Below are 9902 nucleotides of genomic sequence, written 5' to 3' on the forward strand. Positions count from 1 at the left end.
ACGTCTTCTAAAATACTTATTCTAAAGTTCTCAAACTTAATAATACAGTATAGATAAATGATCGGCCCGATCTCGATTATGAATTTTCCTTTTATATTCTTCTATTAAAAAACTATTACATATCACTTGCATGTACAATCTACTGGATAAATAATTTTGATTTTTTAAATTATTAACTAATGATGAGTATAATAATAATATTACGTTGATATAATTTGGTCATATCAATAAATAATTGTGGTCTGAATCTTAATACATGGTATAAATATTTTAATATTATTTTCCATATAATCATTTAATTTTATAGATGATAATTAGTGTTCTATACAGCCATTTACCAATCATGTGGCAAAAATCTGTGTGTTAGATCTTTTAGTTTTAACAATATAAATAATAACTTATTCTATTATATCAAGCTATTATTTGTTATTTATTACACACCCAACCGCTTTAGTAGAATTTTTTCAACCAATCTTGCAATGCTGAGCTACTCAAATGCCTTCTGCACATTAGTCTATGGCAAACTACTCAACTGTTTACTTATATCCAATAATACTCTTAAACAGTCGATTCAACACAACTTGCAAGGATCTTATTTATTTTTCAGAAACGTTGATAAACTAATTATAAACGACAAACAAGATGTTGAAAACTTTCAACAAGCCTACAGACAAAGCTGATTACTTTATATTGTCACTTGCCGTTTTCAACCACATTTGGCACATGTCTATCTACTTATTAAACGAAAAGTACGATAAAACAAAAAAGATGAAAACAACAATGTCTTTGTAAAATCGAAGTTTTATAGTAAAATCCTTCTATAAGTAAAAGAAGTGGCGACGTACGAGCTAGAGTCTCCGAACATCCATAAACATCACTTGTGTTATTTTTTTGTTGCTTTTATTAATCTTATTTAAATTGCTTTATTTTAGTATAAATTAATCATAAAATTCATCGGACCGTTTTTCGCACAATTTGTGGTCTGACTGTTTCTTTTTGAAGTTGAGAAAATCTGGTATTGATATTTAACAATCATCAAGAGCGGTCGTACTATTTGACATGGTTACAATTTTAAAAGAGTTTATTCGCATTCCCTCTAAACTCCAACTTTATTATAACAATATGGTATACAAAAAAGTGTTATCTCACTATTTATTTAATTGGTGTGTCTATAATTCAATTTAATTATATTATGAGGTCGAACAATGTTAATTTTTTTATTTAATTTCGTTATTTTAACAATCGATCATAAACATTTTAATATAAAAAATTGTTTTTTTAGTTTAATATATTTATCTATTTGCGATTTTGGTCGTTTATGATGTCAAAATTTCATATTAGATTGAAAATTTGATGTGACGCTGCATATAACAATGTCATGGCAGCATCACATCAGCTCCATATTACCGTCATGTCGAAAAAACTAAAATTGCAACAAAAAAATAAAAATAACAGACTAAGATGGAAATTTGGCAACAAACAACATAGATGATCAAAATCGGAAGTTAGTAAATATACATGATTAAAACAATTTTTAATTTCAATATATTTTTTAAACATTTCAAATATATTATTTTAAAGTAGAACAATCTTAATAAACCGAATTTGATAAGCGTATTCAATTATCCATATTTTATTTTTATAAGTTTGTTAATTTAATTGAACATAATTAAAAAGTTGGGATTTTAAAAAATATCACATCAGCAATTTAAACTATTTTTAATAATAAAATATATTGAAATGTATTTCAAAACAATCTTCAAAATATTTAAACTAAAATTAAATTTAATACAATGAACAAAGTCAATTTTACACTACTTTACTCCGAATGTTCCAAAAAGAATTCACGAGATGTATTTCAGTTCACACGCAATAGACTAATTTTTATTTTTTTTAAGATTGAAAAGAATAAAACAAAACAAAAAATAGTAAAAAAAAAATCATACATTATCAATTCAATTATTTTCCCCCATTCTCCTTATTGGGGAAAAAAAATAAGAAACACAAAAATATAATTTAGCAATATTTAAATAAGTTATGAATTATATCTTTTAAATTAATTGATCTAAATATTAATTTTGATTCTGATCTAATTATAATTTAATTGTATACCAACATGTTCCACAAATAAATGTCCACATAAATTTAAATATAAAGAATTAAATCCTTATTAATATTATATTTAAACTATTAATAAAGAAAAATTCCCCTAACTACCTTTTGGTGAAGCTTATTTCATAATCCAAAATTGTCATTCGCACGTTCTAGCTTTAATAAATACAATTTGGTATTAAACTCGATCTTTTAAAAAAAATATAAGAAATATCATTTTTTTCTAAGGATGTAATGTCTGAAATAACATCACAAGTTGTTGATTTAGTAATATGAGATTACTAAATAATTAATGATTTTTAAAGAATGAAATATGACATTGTTGGTCATATGAAGTCCAATTGATTTGAGATTTGGATATAACGTAGAAAACTCAAAGATATAGAAGTTTCATGTTTTGAGTTTTGAAAAATTTGATCGTTTGAGTGGTCAAAAGAGATGTACTGTTGTTGAAATGTTAAATATATTATATTATATTATATTATTTTATTAATATAATATAATATATTATTTTATTAATATAATATAATATAATATTAAAAAAAATTAAAAAAATTAATTAATTATTTGAGTCGTCCACCAAACTCATATGTGATAAACGAGACAGAGAGGTGAGAGCAGATACGAGGTGATATAGTGTTTTGATTTTCTTTTTGATTTTGTGATTTATCGGTTTATCCAATCGACAAACCGACTTCAGTTCTGGGATCGTTGACACGAGGTCTTCGATTTGAGGTATAAATTTTATATTTTTGGTGATGTTTGAAATTCGTCGATTTCTGGAATAAATCCAATAAATTGTTAAATCATACTGAAATTGAAGATTGTTGAGTAGTGTATGATTTTAACGAAGTAGAGAAGATTATTGTGTTGTTGTTTTGAATTATTCCTAATTTATTATAATTAGGGATTTTTAATCATTGGATTGAGATTGGAGAGTTGTTTGTCAGTTGTTATTAATTCTGATTATATATTCGGAGTCTACGAAGTATAGGCTACACGTTGATATAAAGTTTTCGTAATTTGACGGATGTTGTAAAATAGCCTATTATTTGAAGTTAATTAATTAGGGTGTATTTGATGGTAGTATTGTGAATTAAATACACCAGATTATTAAATTGTTGAACAATACGAATTTATAATCGAGTTTTATATTTTGTTGAATTAATTGTTGTTGGACTATTTGATGTTATATATTGAGGCTGTTATAACTGTGTTGATACGGTGACAATGATCTGATAATTATTGTTGAATTATTTAGATACATCACAAGCCTCAGGAGCAAAGAAATAGCCAGATTGTATATATACTCGATTATCAGGTACGTGTTGACATACGAGCATATGTTGTTATTGTTTAGTATTGATGAATACTATTGTGTTGAACGATGATAAATAACTGGATTTGGGTGATTTGGTATTATATTTGTTGTTTATTATTGTTGATGTTGTTGGTTATCATTGTTGGGAGACGTCTCGTTGATGTTGTTCGTTCAACGATATTGCTGTCGCCGGTGTTGGGGTGCGACGTATCGTTGATGTTGTTATTCGTTCGACGATATTGATGTCGTCGGTGTTGGGGTGCGACGTATCGTCGATGTTGTTGTTCGTTCGACGATATTGCTGTCGCCGGTGTTGGGGTGCGACGTATCGTCGATGTTGTTGCATTGTGATGTTGTTGAGGTTGTTGTTGGCTGATTGTCCAGAAACGGCAAAGGGGGTATTTCTATTATGATTTCAGTTATATTTTATGTTGTTAATATAACTGTTATGTATTACGATGATGATTGTTGTATATGCTCACCCTTTGAGGGCTGTTTCTGTTGGGCAGGTTACGGGACTATGCGTGAGACATGATAGTGGTGAAGGACTAGGTGTGTCTAGTCAAACAGTCTTGTAGTTGATAGTAGATAGAGGCAGTATAGCTTATTGTCTTATTGGAGTTGTATGTGTGTATTTATTATACTGTTTCTGCTACACTGACGTAGATAGTGGGGTGATTGCACTATTTTGTCGTATATGCATTATATTATTACATCGTCGAAAAGAAAAATTTTTATGCATATGACGTCACATGTTGCATGATTACGTGGCGAGGTTTGGGCGCCACATTTGGTGGTATCAGAACATATGTTAGATGTCTGGGATGGTTAAGAGTTGGGTTTGTGATGAGGGAGTTGGATGACGATATTATCTGCGTGTGTCTGTGCATTTGACTTGTTATTGATGATTTCTCGATATGATTGATTGTTCTTTAGTTGCGTGTACTTTTGTGCGAAAGGTGTGATGATGATTACTGGATTGTAATTGTTAAATGTTATGATTAACAATTTGATTTCCAGTGATGGCAGCTAGAGAACAGGTACATCCACACGAGGAAACAGACGAGGTTGACAGTGGATTTGGACAGATAAATCCATTGCCACCTCCTCCTATGGGACAGACACCAGCAGACCAGCCTTTATTGCCTGGTGAGTTGACTTTGGCACAGTTCAGCAGTTATCTTCCGCCGAGATTTGATAGTTCTGAGACCGGTGAGCGAGCAGATGAGTGGATTGAGAGGATAGAGCAGATATTTTTGACTGCACCGTGTGCTAGGTCTGCTTGGTTGCGATTGGCTACATTCCAGCTTTCGCAGATTGTACTATTGTGGTGGCAGACGACTGAGGCCGGATTGAGAGCTCAGGGTCGTACTGTTGATTGGGATGTGTTTCGGTCTCGTTTTCTTGATAAATATTTTTCTATAGCAGCCAGACAAAAGAAAGAGAAAGAATTTGAGGATTTGAGACAGGGTAGTATGTCTGTTGCTGAGTATGAGACTCGATATTCTGCATTGTTGAAATATGTGCCACATATTGCTACGAATGTTCATGCTAAGATGAGGCATTTCTTGAAAGGGTTGAAGTTAGAGTTATTTGATCGTGTGCAATCAAACAACCCGATATCATTTGAGGATGCAGTGACGAGGGCTGAGATGACAGAGTTAGTTATGCAGGAGTATAGGGCTCAGGGACGATTATCAGAGCCGACTAGGGAGTCATTGCGACCTCAGGGACAGTCTTTTAAATATCAGAAGGGTTCATCTTCTTCTTCAGCATCATCTGGGAAGCGTCAATTTGATTCACGACGTGTTGAGAGTCGTGGGGGCAGTTCTCAGTCTGTTCAGGGGCAGAGAGGAGAGTCCAGAGCAGTGAGATGTTATCGTTGTGGGGGACCTCATCTGATCAGAGAGTGTACATAGACCGAGATCACCTGTTTTGAGTGTGGCGGTGTTGGTCATCTGGCGAGACAGTGTCCTAGTCGTGAGGGACAGCGAGAGCCTAGGAGTGCTAGAGGTAGATCCTCGGAGAGAGGATGACGACAGCCTCAGCAGTTTACACCACGACCTTCTGGAGGACAGCCACATATGCAGGGAGCTGGTCCGCCTCAGGCACATGTGTATGCTTTGACACGAGAGCAGGCAGAGGAGGCACGAGAGGAGATGATAGCGGGTAAGTGTTATTTATGTTCTTATCCTGCTTATATTCTTGTTGATACTGGTGCCTCGCATACTTTTATATCGAAGAGGTTTGTGGTTGAGCATCATATGCGCTCGTCTCCATTGTCTATGCCTCTTTCTATTTCGACACCTTCTGGAGTTGATATATCAGTTGTATCTATGATATCAGATAGTATTATTTCTTATGAGGGCTATGAGCTGAGATCTGATATGATTATTCTAGAGATGACTGATTTTGATTGTATTGTGGGAATTAATGTTCTGAGGAGATATTGTGCGACAGTTGATTGTTATCAGCGGGTGGTATATTTTTATACAGATGAGAAAGAGCGTTGGACATTTTATGGGAAGGGTTCTCGTCCCCGTGTTCCGTTGGTATCTGCCATCCGGATGTCTCGGTTATTGGAGCATGGGCATGAGGGTTATCTTATTTATGCTGTAAATGTGACAGAAAAGAAGAAGGAGGTGGGAATAGAGGAGATACCTATAGTTGCTGAGTTTGCCGATGTATTTCCTGATGAGATTCCAGGCTTCCCACCAGCCCGTGAGGTGGAGTTTGGGATCGAGTTGATGCCAGATACTTCCCCTATTTCTCGTACTCCTTACAGAATGGCACCAGCAGAGTTGAGAGAGTTGAAAGCCCAGTTGCAGGACTTGCTGGAAAAGGGATACATTCGCCCTAGTGTATCGCCTTGGGGTGCACCAGTCTTATTTGTGAGAAAGAAAGATGAAACTATGCGGCTTTGTATCGACTATCGACAGCTGAATAAGGTAACGATTAAGAATAAATATCCCCTCACTCGTATTGATGATTTGTTTGATCAGTTACAGGGAACCTCAGTATATTCGAAGATTGATTTGAGGTCAGGATATCATCAGATACGAGTTAGAGAGGAGGATATTCAGAAGACAGCATTCAGGACCAGATATGGGCATTACGAGTTTTTAGTTATGCCGTTTGGGTTGACGAATGCTCCAGCTGTGTTCATGAGTTTGATGAATAGGGTATTTCAGCCTTATCTCGATCGATTTATTATTGTGTTTATTGATGATATATTGATATATTCCAGGAGTGAGGCTGAGCATGCAGGGCACTTGCGTTCAGTGTTACAGGTGTTGCGAGATAGACATTTGTATGCCAAACTCAGTAAGTGTGAGTTTTGGTTGGATCGAGTGGTCTTCTTGGGTCTTGTTATATCGAAGCCGTGTTACAGTGGTCTGCACCTACATCTGTACCTGAGATTCGTAGTTTCTTGGGTTTAGCAGGTTATTATCGTCGATTTATCGAGGGATTTTCAAAGATTGCTAGGCCTTTGACACAGTTGACTCAGAAAGGTGTGCGATTTCAGTGGTCTGAAGCATGTGAGAGGAGTTTTCAGGAGTTGAAGCACCGACTGACGACTGCACCGGTGTTATAATTTCCTACAGAAAATGAGAGGTTTGTTGTTTATATTGATGCATCATTACATGGTTTGGGATGTGTTTTGATGCAGGATCGACATGTTGTGGCATATGCCTCGAGACAGCTGAAACCACACGAAACAAGGTACCATGTGCATGACTTGGAGTTGGCAGCCATTATCTTTGCCTTGAAGATATGGCGACACTATTTATATGGTACCTCGTTTATGATTTATACTGATCATAAGAGCTTGAGATTTTTGTTTACCCAGACAGAGTTGAATATGAGACAGAGACGATGGTTAGATTTGCTGAAGGATTATGATTGTGAGATTGAATATCATCCTGGTCGAGCCAATCTTACAGCTGATGCATTGAGCCGTAAAGTGAGTTGTACTGCAGAGGATGTGAGTCGTTTATCAGCTATGATGATGTCTTGTTGTTCCTTGGGATATGATTTTGATATCTCGACGACTCCTATCCAGGTATCTACCTTATTAGCTGAAACTGATATATATGGTTGTATTCGTGATGCACAGATGACAGACGAGAGAGTTCAGCGATGGAGGGAGTTAGTTTCTCAGAAACAAGATACTCGTTTTAGAGTGGCTGATGATGGCAGTTTGAGGATGAATGATAGATGGGTAGTTCCTGATATATCTGAGTTGCGCCAGGGCCTGTTGCAGCGTGCACATTGTAGTCGATATTCTATCCACCCTGGTGGCAAGAAGATGTATAAGGATCTACGCTCTCAGTTTTGGTGGAAGGGAATGAAACGTGATGTGATTGATTTTGTACGTCGATGTCTTAATTGTCAACAGATCAAAGCTGAAAGGAGAAGGCCGGGAGGTGAATTGAGGAGTTTAGAAGTGCCGACTTGGAAATGGGAGCACATATCGATGGATTTTGTGACTCATTTGCCAAGAAGCACTGGAACTATTGATGCTATTTGGGTGATTGTTGATCGATTGACGAAAGTTGCACATTTTATACCCTATAGCATGAGTAGTATGTACTTGACGATTACACAGTTGTATATACGAGAGATTGTACGGTTGCATGGGATTCCCGTGTCTATTATTTCTGATAGAGATCCTCGATTTACTTCTCATTTTTGGGAAGGATTGCAGACTGCGATGGGGACAGAGTTGAGATTGAGTACGGCTTATCATCCCCAGACAGATGGTCAGACTGAGCGTACTATTCAGATGCTGGAGGATATGTTGTGTGCTTATGTTATGGATTTTAAATCTGTTTGGCAGTCATCTATTCCATTGGTGGAGTTTGCGTATAACAATAGTTATCAGAGTAGTATTCAGATGGCTCCATTTGAGGCATTGTACGGGAGACGTTGTAGATCTCCGTTATACTGGGATGATGTTGATCGAGCTGCAGTTACCGGTCCTGATATGATTCATGAGATGGAACAGAAAGTAAAGTTGATACAGCAACGATTGAAAGCAGCTCAAGATAGACAGGCCGCCTATGCCAATAAAAGACGAAGACCTTTAGAGTTTCAGCAGGGCGATCGAGTATTTTTGAAAGTTTCTCCTTTTCGTGCCACGGTGCGATTTGGCATGAAAGGAAAGTTGGCACCGAGGTATGTTGGCCCGTATGAGATATTGCAGCGTATAGGCACTTTAGCTTACCGATTGGCTCTACCTCCATCTTTATCTGGTATTCATGATGTGTTTCATGTATCGATGTTGCGGAAGTATGAGCCGGATCCTTCACATGTGTTGGATATTTCTGAGGTTCAGTTAGATCCTGACGTGTCTTATGTTGAGAGACCAGTTTGTATTTTGGATCGATCTGAACGGAAGCTTCGTAGTAAGCTTATACCGATGGTGAAGGTTCAGTGGGAACATAGAGGTGTCGAAGAGGCCACTTGGGAGACAGAGCGGCATATGAGGGGGCTCTACCCCTACTTATTCTGATGGTATGACGTATCTTTCATTTATGCACGTTATTACTGTTGTTGATTAATTTCGGGGTCGAAATTCATTTAAGGGGGGTAGAAATATAATGCCTAAAGTAATATCACAAGTTGTTGATTTAGTAATATGAGATTACTAAATAATTAATGATTTTTAAAGAATGAAATATGACATATGTTGGTCATATGAAGTCCAATTGATTTGAGATTTGGATATAACGTAGAAAACTCAAAGATATAGAAGTTTCATGTTTTGAGTTTTGAAAAATTTGATCGTTTGAGTGGTCAAAAGAGATGTACTGTTGTTGAAATGTTAAATATATTATATTATATTATATTATTTTATTAATATAATATAATATAATATTAAAAAAATTAAAAAAATTAATTAATTATTTGAGTCGTCCACCAAACTCATATGTGATAAACGAGACAGAGAGGTGAGAGCAAATACGAGGTGATATAGTGTTTTGATTTTCTTTTTGATTTTGTGATTTATCGGTTTATCCAATCGACAAACCGACTTCAGTTCTGGGATCGTTGACACGAGGTCTTCGATTTGAGGTATAAATTTTATATTTTTGGTGATGTTTGAAATTCGTCGATTTCTGGAATAAATCCAATAAATTGTTAAATCATACTGAAATTGAAGATTGTTGAGTAGTGTATGATTTTAACGAAGTAGAGAAGATTATTGTGTTGTTGTTTTGAATTATTCCTAATTTATTATAATTAGGGATTTTTAATCATTGGATTGAGATTGGAGAGTTGTTTGTCAGTTGTTATTAATTCTGATTATATATTCGGAGTCTACGAAGTATAGGCTACACGTTGATATAAAGTTTTCGTAATTTGACGGATGTTGTAAAATAGCCTATTATTTGAAGTTAATTAATTAGGGTGTATTTGATGGTAGTATTGTGAATTAAATACACCAGATTATTAAATTGTTGAA

Source organism: Primulina tabacum, chromosome 17, assembly GCF_025594145.1.
Source record: "Primulina tabacum isolate GXHZ01 chromosome 17, ASM2559414v2, whole genome shotgun sequence".
NCBI lineage: Eukaryota > Viridiplantae > Streptophyta > Magnoliopsida > Lamiales > Gesneriaceae > Primulina > Primulina tabacum.